Source organism: Anser cygnoides, chromosome 7 (genome assembly GCF_040182565.1).
Source record: "Anser cygnoides isolate HZ-2024a breed goose chromosome 7, Taihu_goose_T2T_genome, whole genome shotgun sequence".
NCBI classification, from domain to species: Eukaryota; Metazoa; Chordata; class Aves; order Anseriformes; family Anatidae; genus Anser; species Anser cygnoides.
In genome coordinates, this window is record NC_089879.1 from 27,405,211 (window position 1) to 27,425,166 (window position 19,956).

The 19,956-nt window shown below is 44.9% G+C and overlaps 1 protein-coding gene and 1 long non-coding RNA gene across 7 annotated transcripts in view; one reads left to right on the top strand and one right to left on the bottom strand.

Annotated features, from left to right (window-relative positions):
* Positions 1–19,956, top strand: part of JMJD1C (jumonji domain containing 1C) — a 158,671-nt gene that overhangs the window by 78,830 nt on the left and 59,885 nt on the right. For 2 of the 6 annotated variants that reach the window (XM_048069490.2, XM_067001095.1), the window contains exon 1: positions 18,727–18,880. The exons of 1 other annotated variant lie outside the window; for it this stretch is intronic. The gene's annotated coding sequence lies outside the window, so the exon portion shown is untranslated. Of the gene's footprint in view, positions 1–18,460; positions 18,645–18,726; positions 18,881–19,036; positions 19,170–19,312; positions 19,485–19,956 lie in introns of those variants that run through there. 3 more of the 6 variants (XM_048069480.2, XM_048069486.2, XM_048069481.2) reach the window with 3 other exon arrangements.
* Positions 14,353–19,044, bottom strand: LOC136791316 (uncharacterized). The gene is made up of 3 exons (XR_010833036.1): positions 18,923–19,044; positions 17,533–17,752; positions 14,353–14,957 (listed from the first exon to the last, which is right to left on the bottom strand). It is a non-coding gene; the product is annotated as an uncharacterized lncRNA (long non-coding RNA).

A 19,956-nucleotide genomic window follows, 5' to 3' on the forward strand; every position in this document is an offset into this window, starting at 1 on the left:
ACATGAATTTTTAGCTAGCTAAATTGACACTATAACACAATAAGCCTTTTCTATTCATGCAACAGGCCCAGGGATATTCTGCACAGTATAAAACTAATGCTTTCAGAAGTTCACTCAGTTTTGATCAATTCCATTTCAACCCCCTTTCTTTGTAAATATGAACATACGAGTATTTAATTAACAAATTAATATTTCAGAAATCGATGGTCATCTAGGCTCCGCTTTCAGTGTGGGAAAGACTGTAGTAATTTCAGATGTCCCAGTGTGGTAACTGTTGTCAAAACAGACTACCCATGGGAAATCAGTTTGTACAAGTTGGTCTAAAATCTCTCTTCTCTGGATTAAATGCCATCCTTCACTGAAGTCTGTACATAATTCAGATTTGATGGTTGACACCATCTAAAATCAGTACTTTCTGCTATGGAGAATAATATTCATTGTTCTAATTTATTTTTTTGTCTTTTTTTGTCCCTCAGTCAGCTGTAATAATATGGTAGAGGTAGAAGGACCTTTAGTTCCAACAGAGAAGTCCATTTAAGCTAGTAAACCGGTCTGGATTAGACCATCAGCCATTGTTAGATGGTCGGCGTACCCGCAGAAATAGACTTTTTGGAAAATAAACTGTTTTTAAACCACAGAGAAGTCTCATGGAAACCTTCACCCAGAGGCTGCTTGGTCCAGCAGTCCCTTTCCTTGAGGAGGAGAGAGAGGTTCAGGTTCCCAGTGCGGGATCAGGAGGAATGGAACATCTCTGAAGCAGACGTAAGAGGATCTCGAAACCGGGCTTCCCTTTTCAGAAGTCTGTATTCCACGGCTCCCCTGCCCCGTTGTGCAATGGGCAGAACAGCTAACAAGCGGTTTGGTCAACGTCAGAGCCTCAGAGGTTGGCATATAACAGGAGTTACGTTCAGTGTGTTAGCAGGTATGCTTCGCTAATAGATAAAACCTGAAGGAATCCCAACTCTGTAAATATCCAACAATACAGAGTTGATCACCTTTTTCTATTAAGCTACTCTTCCTTAAGCTAAAGGAGGAATGACCTATATTGTAGGAGGTGTTAACACGTTACTCAGTCTCAAGGGAGAAGCTTATCCTCTCTAGTAGCTGCTAAAATGAGCAAAGGAGATGTTACCAGTAACAGGAAAGATAAGCGTGCTGTCTCTGTGTAATTTCATTTGTTCGCTTGTTTTTTTTCCTCTCTAAATTCTTTCAACAAATTTCCCTAAAAGGAAGAAATGGGTGGCATTTTGCTCTGTTAATTCAACCGTCGTCCCCCCCAGCCATCCCAGGGGGCAGGAAAGGAGGCTCTCAAGTCAATGCTTAAATGGCTGTTTTGCAAATAACGCAGGATCTTGTTGGAGTGCTCCTAGTAACCTGTGTTGAATTCATCGATCAGCAGACTGAAATTCAAATTTTTGTCCTTGCTTTATAATTCCTAAAATGATATACAATTAAAATGTATTAAAGTACATTTCTCTGAGCTGCATCTCTTAGGAAGCATTTATAGACATCAACCTTTTGTATGGAGTGCCCTCCTTGAATGAGAGTTGTGTTTCAAAAATACTGGGGGAAGAAGAACAATAAAAAGCCAAGTGAATTCCTTGCACTTCCAGAGCTGCACTGAACGGGCCTGTAAATGGCCATCGTGCCCTCTGGGAGGGCGCAGCGGAGAAAGGGGTCGTGTGGGCCACCTGCCTCCTGCTTACCAGCCTTCTGACTATGGAGCGGTGCGTGGAAAAGCGGAGCCATGCCTCTGCCCCCAGCATCCTGCTGTGCTCTTGCTGAATACCAGGTTGCAGTCTTCCTTCTGGGGCACGAGGCCTCCTCAGTGAAATTTCCAAGAGTGTATTTTTTTTTGCTCTTTCCTGTCCTCATTGAGCTACTTTGGCTCTTAAAGCATAGATCTTAGCCTTATGTTAGAGTTCTCTGTTTGAAAAAGCTAGCTCATGCTGCAGAATGCCAACACCAATAAAATAAGTATTTTGTATTATTAAAGCAATTATAATCTGCAGTTTGGTGAGATGTGCCTGTGCATCATAGAGAAAGCCTTTTTGTCCCTTAGAAAGAGACAAAGCTGTAGGTGTTTACGTGTACAAAGTAGAGCTACAAGGTATTACCAGACTGGAGGACCAAAAGAATGGGTTTCATTTTTTCTCTAAATCATGATGGCTGAAAGAACGGTGGCTGAAATTAGAGTTGGCAGGGAGGCTTAGAAAGAAGCCAGAAAAGTATTTCAGTAACTTGCCAATGTGCTGCTAAATGTTTATACACCTAGGTAACAGCTCAGTTCCTCTTCATGGTCAAGTGTTAAGATTACATACATGTTGGATACTATTGAGAATTACTTTTTTTTGGCCTAATTAATAGTCATATACCAATCTTGTGGCAAATTCAATATCTTTTATATTATTACTTCTTGCATTCCTTCTGCATATGTATGAGTTGAAGTTTCTAATATTAAGTCCATCCCAGTTGGCATAGTGCAATCTTTTTGGATACTGCAGCTTTGCTCAACAAGTTGCATTTTTTCTATTTATCTGGCCTAGAGTATGTGATATCTGGTAAAAAGTGAAATGAAAATGTATTGGATATATTTGGAATAGAAAGTTGCTGGATGTTGTAGATACTAAATAAATGAGTTAGGGTCACCTTGACTATTTTTAGTAACTGCAGACTAGGAGCATTTCTATGACAAAGAGAACGAGACCAAATGAAAGACAAAAATGAAGTAGGAATAATTTTTATTCCAAGGGTTTACTTTAAAATACTGTGTTTCGCTTACAGACAATCAGTTTTGTAAAGTCTCTTGTCAACGACCAAAAGCAAAGGAGTAACTGAGGGTTAGGAAAAACATAAATATGCAATGGAAGCAGAATCCTCAACATTTCTGTAAAATAATAGGTGGAATAAGGCTTGTGGAAGAGTTAATATATTTTACTGCATTGACAGATGTAGAAGGAATTAAACCACTAAGCTTTAATAATGCAAATTCTTCTTCTGTTCTGAAATAGATGTGTCAATCTTCATCTGTAGATCTTAATAACTACGACACTACTACTATAACAGATATCTGGTGTCATTATCATGTTTTAATTCATTTCTGTTTGACAGGTCATAAATAAAAAGTTCATAATGGAATGAATAGCTTTGTCCTTTTAATTTCTTTAAAGATCTAGAACTTAACTAGTTAACGTCACTTTCAAATTTCATATGCCTCCTGTCTTCTACAAGATTAGTTTTAATTTTGGTGTTATAATTACATTTGACAATTCTAGTCATTACATATAAATTTCTTTCACTTTACTGTCTTTTGCCACCTGTACTCGTGTTCAGGAGCTCCTCCACCAACTTTGGTCAAATTCTCTTGCCCTTCAACTGCAGTATATTACTGTCCTCAAAAGAAAGGTGGTGCTCTAAATATAGAAACCTAATTTAGATTCTTGCTATGACAAGTAGTCGCCCATTTCTTCTTCATTATGTTGATGAGATATTTATTTCTGAAGTCCATTGGTATGTTTCTTAAGTTATCTTTTAGCTTGAAGTCAAAGAAGAACTTGCAGATGGGGGTGAAGGTGCAGTTTGTATAAGTACATTTGAGTTTGAGATATCTTCCACAGCCAGAATAATTCTATTCCACCTCACTAAACCAGACAAATACGTAAGCTTTCATTAAAGCCACTGTTGTAGCTACTTAATACAAAGCGTGTTCTGCTGAAATAAGCTCATATATGTGGATATATTTTTCTTAACCCCCTTTTCTTTTTGGGATTAGCAGATCTTGGTATATTTATAGGGAAACTTAGTGGTTCAGAAACCGAATAATGCCTGGGAGAGAGAAATGAAACACTCCTGTGCAGGTAAACTGGAGTGGTTTTTTTTATATATATATATATATATAGGGTAAAAAAAAAGAGCCCTAAAAGTAGTTGTACTTCTTTCTCAAATTTCTTATCTTTTATATTCATTGGAAGATAGCTGCACTTTTTTTTATATATCAGAACAGTTTTTTTGGGGGGGAAAAAACCTTATGATTTTTGCTTTTTATAGGCTAAATGGCTGTGTGATTCGCAGCTGGGATTTTGGACCAGAAATGGGTCATTCATTTTATAGATTCTCCTAAAGTAATTTACTGTGCAGTGTTACAGAGCTATGAGATAGAGAGAGAAAAGTGTCCCGGAGATTTAGTGCTTGCCCTGTTGTCTAGCTCCATTTGTGGGTCTTGCTCTGAAAGAAGTCTCTTTTACAGAAAAATAAAAACCTGCCAGAGAGAGTTATTCTTTTGTTCCCTCAGTACCTAACTAATGTGAAGCTTTTTCTTCTTGCTGTGGGGGAGAGAATAAAGTTCTTAAAATCATTTTGCAGAAATGATAATATAAAAAGGAAGCTTTGTTTTTAATTTTCCACCCATTGCTTGCTTTATATCTTGAATAAGTGGAACTTGAAGATACCTTAAGTGGATGGGAGAAAAGAAACAACAAAACTTCTGAATAGTCCTAACTTTGGTGCTGGTGTCTGATTTATTCATTGTTTTGGATCAGCTTTGTGTGGTTTGTTAGGGCAAACCAGAAGAGTTTAATTTCAGAAGTGAGTTGAAATAGTGGTACAAAAAGTTGAACATGATTGGGAGAATAATAATAAAATGTACAGTAGCTATACTAAGTTGAAAGGCAGAAAAAAAGGCTGGTCCTCACCTACAATGCGCTGTATCTTGCAACTGGTGAAAGTATTGACGTGCCATGCAGGCCAGAGAAGGTGGAAGGTGTGAAACAGCAGTGTGTGGGGAGGGTGCAGAAGGGGCACGTCTGGTTTTGTGGCTTCTCTGTTGCTCTTATGCAGCACAGGCAGTACTTTTTGGAAGTCAAGCACCGCTCCTTTGCTCTGCTTAGGGAGGGATGTTCCCTAGCAGGACTGTTTTGGGTGATGGAGAGGAGGAGGTAAGGAGGGAGCAGCTTGGTCCCTGCGCTCATCAGTTACTGTGTTTTACAGAGCTAAGCTTTTTTTTTTCACACCAATTGGCTGGTCGGTTTTGTGGCCCAGGTACAAAAAAAAGCATGAAAGTCATCTCGGCAGAAAACAGAGGGATGCCACATGGGATTTCTAGGTGCGGTTCCAAGTTCCAGGAGGCGCCGTGGTGGCAGCGCGTGGAGCTTTCTGTTCTCATTAATGCAGTACCAGCTCTTGTCCCCATTTACTCCTCCTCGTCCTTCTCGCGGTTCTTCTCCTATCCCCTGTGCCCTCTCCTCAGCTTACTCCTTTTGTGCTGGGTGAGGGCAGTGTGTGACAGTGCTCTGATCTCCGAGACAAGCCTCGCTGCTCAGGAGCAGTGACTGCAAGGAGGGGAGGCAGCCCCTCACTAGCATTTCTCAGTTAAACACCTGTGAACTCAAATGTGTGTTTTTTTATTTTTTTGGTTTTTTTTTCCAGAGGCCTCTAACTCTGCCAAATTTGGATAGACTTCCCCGGGCATAGCCAAAACATCTTTGACACATGTAGTTTGTTATCAAGCATTGAGGTTTTAGTAAAGGTCAACACAGCCAGTGCAGGACCCCCTTCCAGGGGGAGAGAAAAAAAAGCCACATCTGTTTCTTGAGGACCAGTGCATGAGTGCATCTTCTGATGGGCATTTGATTGGGATGTAATTTACGGACAGCATTTGAACTTGAATATGAAATTGATTCCTACTGCTAATCCCAGCTAAAGTAATTGAAGGGTTCAAACCACTTCAGACAAAAGGTTTCAAAAGTCAAGCAGCTGATAAAGTAGTTGCTGTGTAACTGGTGAATATATCAAGGGAGTTCAGCGTGCGTCCTTCTTGAAGGCAAGGACATGAAAGGGATGACAGTTATAATCAAGGGAGCAGTGGAGGAAACCTGAAGAATGGCAGATTTAATAAAGATGACTAAATATAGTACGCATGAAATCACTAATAGAGCTGAAAAGTGGAAGGAAAAAAATAAGAAAGTAGGGGGAGGCTCAAGATGCAACCGGAGATGTTGCTGGCACTTAAACCAGATCCAGGAATTAAGAGAATGCACATGTGGCTGGGGAGTAGCAGGCGGCTTGGTGGGACTTTTGATGTTGCTGAATGAGGAGATAAGGAAGAATGAGAAAGCTGAGAAAGATCCTGAAGGGATTTGAGTGGGAGTGGGAAGGAAAGACTCCATCATTAGCATTCATGATAGGATAAATGACAGCAAATTTTCTGCCATGGTGGATTACAGATGTGCAAACCATACTGGAAGACATAAAGTAGATCTTCTGGTGATCTTAAGTGGGATTCTGGTCCTTGGGAGGGAGGAGAGCCCTGAGGAGACCACTCTCACAGCCAGGCTCTACCCAAAACTACACCATAAAGTTGCCTTTAGAGAAGACGGTGAGTGTGATGGCTGGGAACCTCCCTGTCAGGAAAAAAGCTTTGCTCAACCCATGCAACTTCCATGCAGTCCTTAGCTCCCAGCAGGGAGCTGTCAGGTAAACCCTTGTTTCTGTCTCGGCGTATGGAGAGGTGCCAGTGGGTAGAAGGCAGGTACTCACGGAGAAGGGAAAGAGCTCCAAGGTTAAGGAAAATGACAGTCAGGCATTGCAGCTAGGGAAAGATTTTGGCTGGATAATAGGATGTGGTCACTAAGAAACAACTGAAATGTTTGGTATATGTATAGAGACCCTGGACAACAAAATGGAGGCGTATGAGCTTCTGTTAGAGTTTGAGATAAAATGCTGAGTATCAGAAGTATGGTAAAATGCTATTAGTAATTGGACTACGTGTATCAAGGTGCTTTGTGCTGTTCAGAAATAGCTGATCAGAAGCAAAAGTTGTGCAGTAGTAATTATATGGTAGACGAGAAAAAATGTCCTGGTGTAAAAAGGACAGACCAAAATCAGTTTGGCTCAAAATCACTTTGGAGAAAGATGACAGAGGGAGTAAAGAATCTGTTGTTAGCCCCAGGGTTAGACTTGAATAGGGATAGCGATCTCTGTAGTGTTGTTAGATAAATACTGCTTGTTAGGAGGTGGTTTACTTTCCCAGGTACAGATTAGAGAAGAAATGATAGGGCCGAGGTATTCCTGGATGTGATTGCTGGCAAGTTTCTTAAACTCGTCCCTGAACCAATCGGAAATCATTGCTACTTCAGACTTCGTTTTGAAAAGCAGCAAAGTTACTCTGGAAAATCATTTTGGATTGAGGATTCAGTTTCACTTTATGCTTAATCAGCTGCTGAAAAGGCTGGCTTCGCTGCTTCTGCCTCTGCCTAGCTGGTCCCAGCAGTCATGCAGCCAAGACGCGAGTTATGCCAGCAAGGTGACTGAGAGCCACGAGTCCGCGGGGGAGTTCTGCAAGGCCAGCCCCAGGGGCCCCTGGCCATCCCGTTCAGTGACCATCGACAGCAGCCAGGCTGGGTGGAACCTAAAGTTGCACCCTGAGTAATCGTGGGTTGGCTCAGAATAAAAAGCATGGAGGAAATAAATGAAAGTTGGTTGGAATTTGAGTTCTGAATCTTAGTGGCAAAGTGAAACAAGGAAAAAATGAACACAAATGTAAGGAGCCCAAGGACTCAGTATTTTCAAGTCGGAGGTACTCACAGTTTGTCTGGAAACTGAATGTGATGTGCAGACCAAAATGGATGAATAGCCAGACTGAAGATGTCCAGTAAGACTAATGCAGGAAGCCTGTCACAAAAAGGGGAGCAAAAAGCAAACAAAAAAAAACAGCACAGACTTCAGTTTTTATATCTTTGTTTCTAAAAGCTGAACTTGATGTTGCAAATGATGTGAAAACAAAAAGAATAAGCTTTTGTATGGTGAGAAGGGTAGAGAATAATGATAAAGCACAACTAAAATATAAAACATCTAATATTTTTGGCTCAATTTTCAATAAGGGTGATGACAGCTATGGAGGAAAAGGCAAGACATATAATGAGAAGAAGAGAATGGAAATTAGTACCACCAGAAGGAGGAACTAAAGGATCATACAATACTCAGACACAGAAGTTTCCATCTCAGAATTAGGAAAGATTTTGTCCTGATTGTAACTATTCTAGCTTATCTTTCCTTCAGGGTGGTACCAGTGATTGGAGAAAGCATTCCTTACATAAGGAGGGGTAAGGGAAGAATTATGCAGGCAGCTGAAAGACTGTCAGTCTGCCCTCTGTGTAAACATGTAAAGCTTTGGAAGGCGTTTTTGAAAGAAAGAATAATCAAGGACTTGGGAGTTTAAAGAAAATGGAGTAAAATACATTATAACTCTTTCAAGGAGAGATTGTTAGTGGCCTGGTACCTTCCATTCAGAAGAATAAATTCTCTAGGTAAGGAAGGACAGCCTGTGGCCTTCGTGTCAGGCATGATCTGCCAAAATCTTCCCCAAGCTCTGCAGGTAGGTCTTCTCATTCAGCTCCATTGGTGGGAGTCCAAAGATGGGATTAGAGCAGGGAGAAGCTGGTACTTCAAAACACTTGGAAAGTACTGGAGTATTTCTGCCAGGGAATAGGGTCCTTCTGCATTGCAGCCCCCAAAGGACAGCAGTGTGTGGTTGTTGAGAGAAGCCACGAAGCAGGCAGTGGTGATCAGAGAAGCTGAACCAAGAGGGAGGTGGCTTAATAAAAGTGGCCTTAAATATCGCATTAATTTGGGCATGTGTTTCTAAATGCTGTTTTATTTGTGAGGCGTAAGTGACCCTGCAGATACTCTGCAATCATAAGACTGAAAAAGACCTTGAGATCATCTAATCTAAATTAAGGCTGTTGGAAGTTGTTGTGTCTGCTGTAGAGATTAACAAATTATTCCTTGTAGCATCCTGTTTTCATACGTGAAGACACACCCTGTGCTTTTTCCCCTCCCAGTCTCTTCAGTCTGTATCCATCAGTTTTATTGCTCCCTTTGGAACATGTACCTGGCCTGAAGAACGATGTCCAAAACTCATTTTGTAGCACTAAACCGAGACTTTATGGATGCTGAAGACAGGTTGTACTAACATTTGTATGCTCCAGTACTGGGTTTGCGCTTGCTTTGTATTGTACCGCTAACTCGGAGGAGCTCGTGAGTTGAACACAACCTGTCTCTGTTCATATGAAATTCCTCCTTAGCCAGTCATTCACTGCTCTGTTGTTCTCCAGCTGACTGCTCCTGCTTAGGTGCAATGCTTTGCCTTTCATTTTTTTTCTCAGACCCTTTTCCAGTTTGTCTTTTTGTCCTTCAGTATAATTTGCAGTCCCACCAAGCTGGTTGTTTGTCAATTTAATAAATGTAGTCTGTGTTCTATCATCTGGGTCACTAATGAAAATAGCAAATAAGAGCTGACCCAGTGTAGGTGACTTTGGGAGCTCCGTTCTGGATGCATATTTTGACACTGAGCTAGTAATGTTTTCTGAATGTTTTTTATCCTTGATGTGCACCCACATTACTGTGGTTTCATTTGGGTCTAGTCTCTTCAGTTTGCATATGTGAACATCGCAGGAGATGGTGTGAAAAGATCTGCTTCTCAGCTCCTCTCTTCTCTTCAAAAAGGATGTTTGCTTTGAGATTATTTTATTATTTTTGAATTCCTGATGGTTTTTACTCTTCACTTTGTTTTCTTTTAAGTGCTTACTAATAGACTGATTGTATCTGCTGTGTATTTCCTCCCCTTCCCCCTAATCATGGGCTGTTCTTGTCATCAGCAACTTGAAAAGCTGTATCATGGACCCACTTGAACGAAAAAGCTGGTTGCCTTTGTTCTGAGGCAAGAAAATGCGATTAATATCATTCATCATGACTTCTGTAATGCATTCCACAATATGGCAAGTGATGAACAATCAGAGGAAGATGGGGATTAGTAGTGTGAACAGTAACTGAGATAGGAATTAGCTTACAAGACGTTAGCTATGTAGTGTTGAAATAGGTGGAGCTGTGTAGTGGTGAAATAGGTCTGGCTACCAATTGCTGTTCACACATTTTGGGAACGACTTGCTTAGTGTTTTCACTAAAATGTTTGGACTAATTGATTACATTTGATTCAATTTGCAGATGGTACGAAATAGGAGGATCCCTTCACGCAGAGGATGAGGGCTTTTTTATGCAACTAAAATAGAATGTCCTTGAGAAATGAAGTAATAGAAGGGGAACAAAATGTTGCTGTATAAAACCAAGTCGTGCATTTAGGAGCAGATGGCAAGCATAGATGAGAGCTTATGCACTGGAAGCCCTGGCTCGGTGAAGGTCTGGCCCTTCTGATCAGGCAGAGGAGGACTGCGAGCCTGCTGCGTGACGCCCAGATCGCAGGTGTGATGCTGAGCACACGAGATGTGTTCCTGGAATAGAGGTGTGCCAGTGTCCCTGTACAACTGCCCTGAGACTGGTTTTTAAAATAACGTGTAATTCTGTCAGCCGTGCTGGAAGAGAAATTCAAACTTGACAGGATACACAGGAGGACTGATAACCAGGTGTGGGACTACAGTCGAACAAGAGGACTAGGTGGGAATACTTGGTGTAGGATAGTATCATTGCCGTGTATGCTGCTATAGGAGGAACAAGGGAATGTAATTAGTACTATAAATAGGTGTCAGAGGTAAGTACTGTCTGATACCCTACACAAAAGGATCCTGAAGATCCTGAATTTACAATGCAGGCCTGAGACACAAATTAGGAAAAAACGTGACCCCCCCCAAAACAAACAAACACACAAAGGGTTATATAGCTTCTTTCTACTAACCAGTATGTTTGGACTTGCAAAAGGAATGCATTTCCCATTTAGTGGGAAACTTAAGTGAGACACACTCGTGTGACCTTTCGGAGACCCTAGAGAAAGGAGATGAACAAGATCTGGATCATTTTGATTTTATCTTTAAGCTCACAGCTGTCACAGTTTGAAGATGAGTGAATTTATAAAAAATGGAAAACTTGTTATCTCAGGGAGAAATAGTTTCAACACCATCTGTCCTGTGTTTTCCTGAAAGAAAAGAGAGTGTTTGTCCATCAAGGTTGTTGCTGGACGAGCGTGCACGAGGGCAGATGTGAGAATCTAAAAATAACATGGCGGGGAGGGGGCAGTCCAGTATATCTAGGTTATTTTCTATTTTTTTTACTAGATAATGCTGGTGTTTATTTCAACATATTTCATCATTATTCTGATGCAGAAATATATTGACTAAAACTGTGCCTATTCCATCAGACTTTTTATTAGCAAGTGTAAACTTTTAACCTTGACATCTTGGTGGTTTAAGCTTATAATTTGTCCTGAAAGAAATAAATTTCCTCTTTGAGAGGTTCTCCCAAACCTTCTGTACTGCAGAGTGAGGCATCAAAGTAGTGAATTGACAACTGCGTGTCAGTGTAGGAATTCTGACACAGTCACAATATTACTATAGGACAGACATAGCAGGGAAAATACTGCTCAAAAAGGTTAAAAGATGTTTCTGATTATAGTCTGAAACTAGATTGTATCTCTCCTTGGTTCCATGACACGTGAAGGTGAGATGAATTGTCTGGTATTTTTATTGAGGAGTATGGACTAGTGTTGTCTCAGCAAGGTGGAACATTTTACAAAGATAACTGAAACACGCGGTATCTATGTGGCTTAAAATTTAAATCTCAGTGTTTCGAAATAGGAAAATGTTATTATCAAGATACTGCTATACTTTGTGTCCATGCTTAGGATATAAAAAGGAAAAAAGAAATGCTGCAAAACAGAGAAATGTCCAAGTGTGACCTTGCTCCCAGAAAGCGGGAACTCAAAGAGCACCGAGGCAGTGGTTCCAAAACCGGAGCAATCCCTTCCCACCTCCAGTGGCCGTTCCTTGTTAAGGGAGTCCTGAGATGGCCAGATAGAAAGTAAGGAACTGGTGAATGTGATTTGTGATTCTTTGGAGACAGGGAAGGTAGGGAAGGGGGAAGGAGGAGAAGTTGTAGCCTTCACAGCAGTACTTCCAAAAAAACCCCAACGCCTTTCTGAATGTATTGCAAATGCGATGCACTGATTCCACTGCTCTTATTCTTCCTAACAACAAAACACACGGCTGCCAGTAAAGGGGAGTGAGGGGGAAGGGGTGGCCTTGGTAAGGAGCCTTTGGCTTCTTAGCAACTGAATCTGAATTTCCATGTAACAGCTTGTTTCATGTGATAACCCGAAGCAGGTCTTTCCCTCTTGTAGCTTCTGAAGGACGTGTTCTTCTGAAATCCTGCTCTCTGTTCTTAAGCTTTTTTTCGAGATTCTTACATTCATGTTTTGTGCACTTTTGAGGCTTTTGTTATCCCAGACAGCTCCAAACAGGAGCTCCTGTTGAAAATACCTTTTTTCCTCATCCCAGCTATGTTTCAGGAGCCAATTCCTCTCCCTGTGGAGACTTTCTGCCTAACAGAGCTGTTAGGGCCGGCTCGAGTGACCGTTTTGTAGTGTGATGTCAAAATATGTTGCGTGTCCTGGGTGTGGCGTCAGGCTCATGGGGAGCATTTGCTATTACAAGAGTTGCTTGGATACTGCTGTAAGACTGTGGGAATGGAAAATATCAGCACGGGTGTGCTCTCACCGCTGCAGTAACAGAAAAAGGGATGCCTGGAGTGAGGCGCCCTCAGAGCTGCGCTGCCTTTGGGAGCACCCAGGGCTGGAGCCCGCAGCCTGTTCCCGAAAGAGCGCCCTGGGCCAGAGCGGCTGCTGGCAGCCTGAGCGGTCAGGGAGCCGGCACTGCAGCGGGAAGCTGGCTTTTACGTCACAAGGGTGTCCCCCAAGCTCTTTTGGAGAAGAGCAAAAAGAAAAACGCAAACTGGAATACAGCCCACGTCAGAGGGAGGAAGCTGGCTGAGCTGGTCAGTGGTGTGCCTTAGGCTTTGGAAGGGAAGGACAGAGGGAGCGGCAGGGCAGCACAACTGAAAAAACAGCACAACTGGGGGCGAAAAAATACTGCTGTGGAAGTTGATGTTAATGAGGATGTAGGGGGTGAAATGGTAAAAGGTGAGGCAGGTAGGTAGCTCCAGGGGGAAAAACATAAAGGGAGCCTCTGACTGATAGCTCAGGTGACTCTCAGGAAGCGCAATGTACTTCAAAGAAGCATTTGGGAATTAAGTATGAGAGGAGGCAGGAAGCAGTGGGAGGGTGAAAGGTGGAGTCCAGCCCTGTAATGGACTTCAGCTAGTGGGAAGTATGAGAGGCAGTGCCGGATGCTGAATCAGACGAGCAGCAATTCAGCGCGTGTCAGAAGCCCAGCGCTGGTGTTCTAGGTCGGGTTGTTTTTCTGGAGGTGAGGCTGGAAGGAGGCCCTATAAATGAACATTACAGCCAGTAAGTTCAGGGGAAAGGATGCAAGAATGTTGTGAATGTTGGTGATGGGGTTGGAAGAAGAGAATAAAGCCAAGAAATGAGCTGGAGGGAGTTTGACATTATTGTGAGGGAAGCAAGAAGGCTGAAGAAGTGTGAATACTGAAAAACATGGATGGCACCCAAGTTAAAAAGGGTTTGATGAATATTGCAGAAGGAGTGTGGGTAAGAACATTATGATCCTGAAACTGTCGTGCTTGCTTTGTGGAAGACAGAATCCAGTCCCAAGGTTAATTACTGTTGTGGCACGTTACCATGGCACTTGGAAACCCGTATGAAAGACCAGGATTTCATTGTGCAATGTATTGTAGAATGAATGTGGTATGAAAAGGGCTCTTTTCTCAAAAGAGTTAAAATGCCTGAGTAAGTCAAGAGCAGAAAACATACGTAGACAGGCAGGTGGGAAACAGGCATTGCTTATGAGGGAAGATGACACTTCTATAAAGCAGTGGCCAAGGCATTGTCAAGGTTTTAGAGGTCATTACAGCAGGAAAGACTTTTAAGGAGAAAACTGAAAGATGTTAATGAATCAGCTCTGCAAGTGCTGCCAGTAAGCTGTTCTCAAAATTGATAAATGAGCACATGTAGGACTGGGAGACACTGCTTCCAAAGGCACGGTTTGATGCAATGGGACTGCTGGGGAGGGAGGGCAAATAGTGGGCTTGGTGGGCTGGAGGTGGCTGTGGCAGCAGTTTGGGCGGGTCTGAGCTGGGCACGTGGTGTTAATTAAGGCCAGAGGAGCAGAGGCTTGAGTAATCAGAATGTATGGGTTGGTGCTTTTAACTGTGGGAATAGGTAAAAAAAAAAAAATCCTGTGTTTTATAAGCTCTGCAAGAGTTTCATGTAATCTGGACCCAACACTGAGCGAGAGGAGGTCACACGCTTAAAGATGACGCTGATGTTATTGCACTTGAGTGAGTGGCAAGGTCATGGCATTTCTGTTCAGCTAACGAAGAGAGAGGGAATAGGAAAACACAAATCTGCTACAGCAGCACCGGGCTTGAGATGACAGACATCCACAAAGGGAAGTGCGAGAAACTGCTCAATATTTTGTCTCTGGATGTAAATCATAAATCTGGCATTAGAGCACAATTCTGTAGGTTTCCTACAGAAAGGGTTTGTGTCTGTAAATGGCATAATGCAGAGGCGAAGTAGAGAAAAATGTCAGCGACAGCCTGCAAATGAAAACTGAGCCAGTGGAAGGTACGAATCGGGTAGGAAGAAACGAAATTACAGCAATTGTAAAAACAAACAAAAACCTACTTAAGACCTGAAAGAGCAAGTTGATTTTGTTTAAAGGATTGTGACTTGTAATGGGAGAAATGAAAGCAACCATCTCTGAAATTATTTGTGAACGTTAAAAATGCGTAGTTTCTGAAGCTTGCTGATCATTTAAACTTTGGTAGCAATCTCCAGCAAATCAGAAAGCTCAGGCAATACCATTGCCTTCAATGGCTTTTATTATTTTCTTCTTTAATGCCATGCTTCTGGTTTTTTCTTTACCCAGATTATTGGTCTGTTGCAGCAGGGACACTGATTCAACCACAAAAATAGCAAAGTTTACAAACAGAGCTTACTGCCAGAGCTGCGATTACAGCGCTGGTGTCAGATGAAGTAATGGGGAAAGTTGCACAGTCACGTTGATGCATGCAGCACCACAAGTCATGATGGTTGCCTGTGGAAGGACGAAAGTGATTTCAGACGTTGGCTGAAAATTTTGCAAAGGTTAGAAACCAAATTTGAAATCAGATCAATTTTAAATAAGTGTAAAAACAGTTAGCACTCATATGTAGTGTAGGGTATTGTGTTGTTGCTTGTGTTCCTCCATGTGCAGTGTTGTCTTCTGCTTCACAATTTTGAAAAATTACTAAAGATGGCCTGGTGAAGTCCTTGCATGTGTGGCTGTCTCCAAACAGTCTTTCTCCTCCTTTGTAACCAAAAAGGTGAGTTTGCCAATTGAAATGGCACATAAATGTCAGTTACTCTATTTTCCGTGCTGCAGCCTGAGTAGTAATGATTGTTTCATGCATGCTAATTCCTCCTTTGGACTTTGCTTTCTGCACGGAAGCACACCGTTTGCACTCAGCTGGTTTGCACTTGTGGATAGGTAATCCAAAAGTTCGTGAGACCGCCCGTAGCTCTGCTCGCGCACTGTGTTATTTCTGCAGGAGCAGCATTGCGGAGCAGCCAGCCCCGCTAGGGAAATGTGGGACAGCGTGCCCAGCGAGAAGATAAGTACAGAAACGCTAATTTAAATCATGAGGGCTGATTTAAATAACTTTCATTTGTTTGTTTTAAAGTTTAAATATTTATTCATTCATGACATTCACATGTGTTCTTTCCTTGCCAGCAGCATCCCACGCATGCGTTTCTCGGGTTACACGTGGGGAAGGACCGTGTTTTACGGGTAAATCCCTCTGCTGCGCCCTGCGTTCGAGTAACGAAAACAGGCTCGAGCCAGACCCCCCTCGGCCTGCGTGCGTGCTGTCGGTTCCCTGCGCCCTTGTTGTGTCTCTGGCTGCGCCGTGCCGGTGGCCTAGCAGAAGGCCGGTGACTCGGAGCTGGGCGCTGGCGGGTGGCCAGCCTGCGGGTGCAGGGGCTGCAGCTGGCCCCACGCCTGGCTCCGCTCCCCAGCCTGCCGCCGCCGCACAGCCATGTGCTCGGCGGAGGATCTGCACGGCTTTTAAAGGCTTCTGGGAGGGGGGGAAGCCAAAAAATCCAAACAAAAACAGAAAAGAGAGGGGGTGAAGGGAGGGGAGAGGCAGCTCTTGTGAGGCTGTGCCAATGCAAGCCAGTGTGCTTTCCACCTCTAAACAAACAAAACAAACCGAAAACCTCCTGAAGAGGAAGGCAAAGTGATACGTCACCTGGAATTTTTCGTGTGGTCTCTAAAAATACAAAACCTGTAGTATTGGCCTTCCCGCACATGTGGCTTCATGCTCAGCCCGGGGGTGCTGCTGCAGTTGCCCAGGGCTGTGCCGTAGCTGAACTTGCAACTGCGATTTTAAGAAGGGAATGTTTGCCTTTCTCTATCGATTTCAATGATTATCTTTGGTTCTAGCGACTATCTGCAAAATAGGGCACGCTGTGTTACCAGCAATACATGTATCCTGTGGCAGTAAGCCAGGACAGTAATTGAAGGTCATGGATTGTTTGCTGAGTGCAGTGCTGTGCGCTGCCTGTTCCATAGGGGACTGGCAGTGCCCAAGAACAAAGGCAGCTCTGTTTTGCAAGCTTATAGTATGGCTTGTTTGGCAGAGTTCAGGCCTGATTGTGAGACGAAGCAAACAGTAGTTGGAAACACCACTAAAATAATGTGACTATTAAATAAGCTGCTCTAAAGTGTGCTATTTTGTAAATGTCATAACCAAACTTGATACAATTATTTTCCATAGGCTTCAGGACAATTAACTAAAGACACTCATTTTTAAAATTGCTGTTTAAATATGGGTATTAGTGCTTTCACATGGCAAATCTGTGTCGTTGTTCTTTTTTTTAAGAATATACATACTGCTAAAAATTTAATAGGCTGTAAATATGTAAACGTAATTTTATGTTGCATAAAGGTACTCGATGTTAGCAATAGCACTGGTAGCAGCTTCACCATTTTTTATCCCCTCCGAAAGTGCTTTCCCCTTTAGTGGCTTTTGACTGAGGTCGCCTTTAAGCGGAGCACTTGGACGTGCAGTTGCCGGGTTAGTATTCCAGGCAGAGCTGGTGCCACTTGAGAATTTTTAGCAAAATGCCTCTGTGGTAATGAATAGGTGCTGCTGCACTGGGTATTAATATTCTTTGTTACTAAGTTGCAGTCTATTAATAAAGCTTTGTCCAAACGGGCAAACTTGCCTGTCCTCCAGACAGTCTTGTGATTTGTATTTTAACAGCGTCTGTCTCAGATATTATTAAGGATTGCTTGCTTTGACAGCCCTACTATGTACCACACCGCTACCACAACCTGATCAGTTTGTGATAGCAGAAAGAATGTGCTGTGCTCTGTAATAGGCATAACTCATTTGTTTGCACTTTTACTGGCATAAAAACTAGTGGTAGCACTCATAATTCAGAGAAATGGTAAAACCCCGAAGCTGTGTGAAAGTTAGGAATTTGGTTAAAGTAGGAGTAGTACGTCTTTGGGATGCTCAGTACTTCTTGGAGGTAACCCAAAACGCGTTTTAAAAGCTAAACTGAAGATCATGTGACTACAGAATTAAGTAAGTTTGGGGAAAATAAAAAAAAATCCAAACACATACCATTTCTAGACTACTTGGCAAAATCTGACTTCAGGGTATTTCCCTGCGTCAGCTGCTCCTGGTGGGCCAGGCTTTATTTCGGGAGGGAGCGAGCCCAGAGGAAGCCCGTGCGGCTTGCTGCTGCTGGGCAGCAGAGGACGGGCACGCGGTGTAACTGGGCGCCCAAGCGTGGAATGAGGGTGTGTTTTATTCCTTGCTCCTTGCAGGGCCTGTCTTGGTACTGCTGGAAACGACAGAGTTGGAAAGAAATGGGGTCAAAACGGTGTGGCTGAGGGTTTAGTGATTTTCCCCGCAGCTGTGGCCTGGTGCTGACCGGGGCCAGCATGGTGTGGGGGGGCGAGCTCAGCACTCGTCTGCTCTGCGGGCGGCAGTGGGAGCCTGCACGGCTGCTCAGCAGCCAGGCCCGCCGAGGTGGGAGACAACTTAAAAGGAAAAATCAATAGGAGAAACCGCCTCCGATGGCCTCCCTTCCCAGCAGGAGCCGGTTCTGCAGTTGCGCGGTGTTAGCATGGGCTGGAGCGAGGCCAAGGCACGAGAAGGGGGAGCGTGGGTCCCTGCCCTGCACCCTGTCACGGGCTGGCGGGGAAGAAACCCAGCCGCCGGGGGAAGGTCCTTGGTGGGCTGCGAGCTTCCCCTTCAACTTCAGTCCTCAGCTGTACTCAAGTGCTTTATTATTTCAGACCTCAGCATTTTATAGCATTCCAGTACACCTTCAAGCTTACATCATTTGGAATAACTCAAGATGAGAACAGAGAGGTAGTCATGCATTGATTTCCCATTATTCTCATACTTTCTTGGCAGACGCCACGCTGTATATTTTTTCCATGAAATAAAAAATGTACAGCTGTGCGTGTTTAAAGGGTTCGCAGGAAATAAGTGCCTCCATCCCAGCCTCCTCAGCGCTTTTTTTCCCCTCTCTCTCTCTGAGCTGAGCCCCCGCCGCCTCTCCCGGCCCCGCCGCGCAGGGGCGGCTCGGGCACCATTTCCTGAGGCGCCGCTCCGTGTGCCCGCGCTGCCCGCCACCCTCGCGCTGAGGGGCGGCTCTGGGGGCGCCTCCCCAGCCGTTGGCTCCCCCTCGGAGCCTCGCCGCGTGCCCGGCCGCAGAGCCCGAGGTAAGGCGGCCGCAGCCCCCGGCCCGTTCCCTCGGCGGCGGCCCCACAAAGGCGGCGGCCGGCCTTCCTCCTCCTCCTCCTCCCCCTCCTCCTCCCCTGCCGCCGTCCCCGCCCCCGGCGCGGCCCGGCCCGACCCGGAAGCGGCGCGGCACCATTTTCCCTGCCCTTTCAAAGGCGGAGGCGGGCGCGGAGCTCCCGCGGGCCGGGCCGGGCCGCGCCGCGGGGCGCGGAGCCAGGTGCGTACGGGCGGGGGGGCGGCTCCGTGGGACCCCCCCTACCCCGGCCCCCTTCCCCGGTCCCTCCGTCGGCGCCCCGGGGCCCCCGGCCGCGCTCCTTTGTTCGCCCCGCGGCCGGGCCCGGCCATGCGGGAGCTGGGGGGCGCGAGCCCGGCCGTTCGGCGGCCGTTGGCCGGGGGAGGCCGGTGCGAGCCAACGGCTGGGGCGGCCGCCGGACCCCGCCGCCCCCTGCGCCCCTCGGGACCGGCTCTGCCCCGTCCCGGGGGGCCTCCGTCCTCGCCGCCTGAGGGTTTGGGCTCTTTTTCGTCTTTATTTTTCTTCCCTGCCGTAACTCGTGCCCCTGAGCGCTAGGCACGGCACCCAGCAGCCCGGGGAGGAGAAGTAGGGCTATTTGGGAGTTTAATGATTAAGTGTCATAACGAAAAGGTGCCAGGGTTTGCGCTATTGCAGACTAAACAGCCGGGCTCAAAAACAATACGTGGAAAAGTTTGCTTAATAGCACGCATAAATTACGTTTAGATGAGCTTTTCGATTTTTTGTGTGGTTTAAAGAGGCTCTTGGCTGTGCCGAAGGCAGCCAGCGCTAGCGAATATCGACGCTGCAGGTAGTACCCCGAGAAAGGCCTGCTGGGATAATTTTTATTTTTTTGGGGCGTTCTCTTGGTAGTATAAATCCCTCTAGAGGTAATTTTTTCTCTTTTAAACAACGAAAAAAGAGCGAACGCCCTGTCTGTACATAGGAAAATGGGCTCTGAAGCATGTTTTGTGGCACAAGTGCTGGGTGCCAGCCGGCCGGGGCTCAGCTGGGGAGCAGCAGGGGCTCGGCCGGGCTCTGCCCTCGCCCCGCTCAGTGCTGGCCGGGTGCGTGGGCTGCCTCGCCAGGCCTCCAGCTGCTTCATCGCGCTGGGCAGGGCGAAAATCACGCTCTGTGCCTCCTCGGGGCTGCTGCTTCGGGAGAGCGGGGCCCGCGGTTGCCATGGGGTGTCTGGAAGGATAAATAAATAGACGACTTGCATTGCCAGGCGTGCTAGGAGAAGCAGTCCGTGAGTAATCGGCAGTACGGGTGAATATTTGATT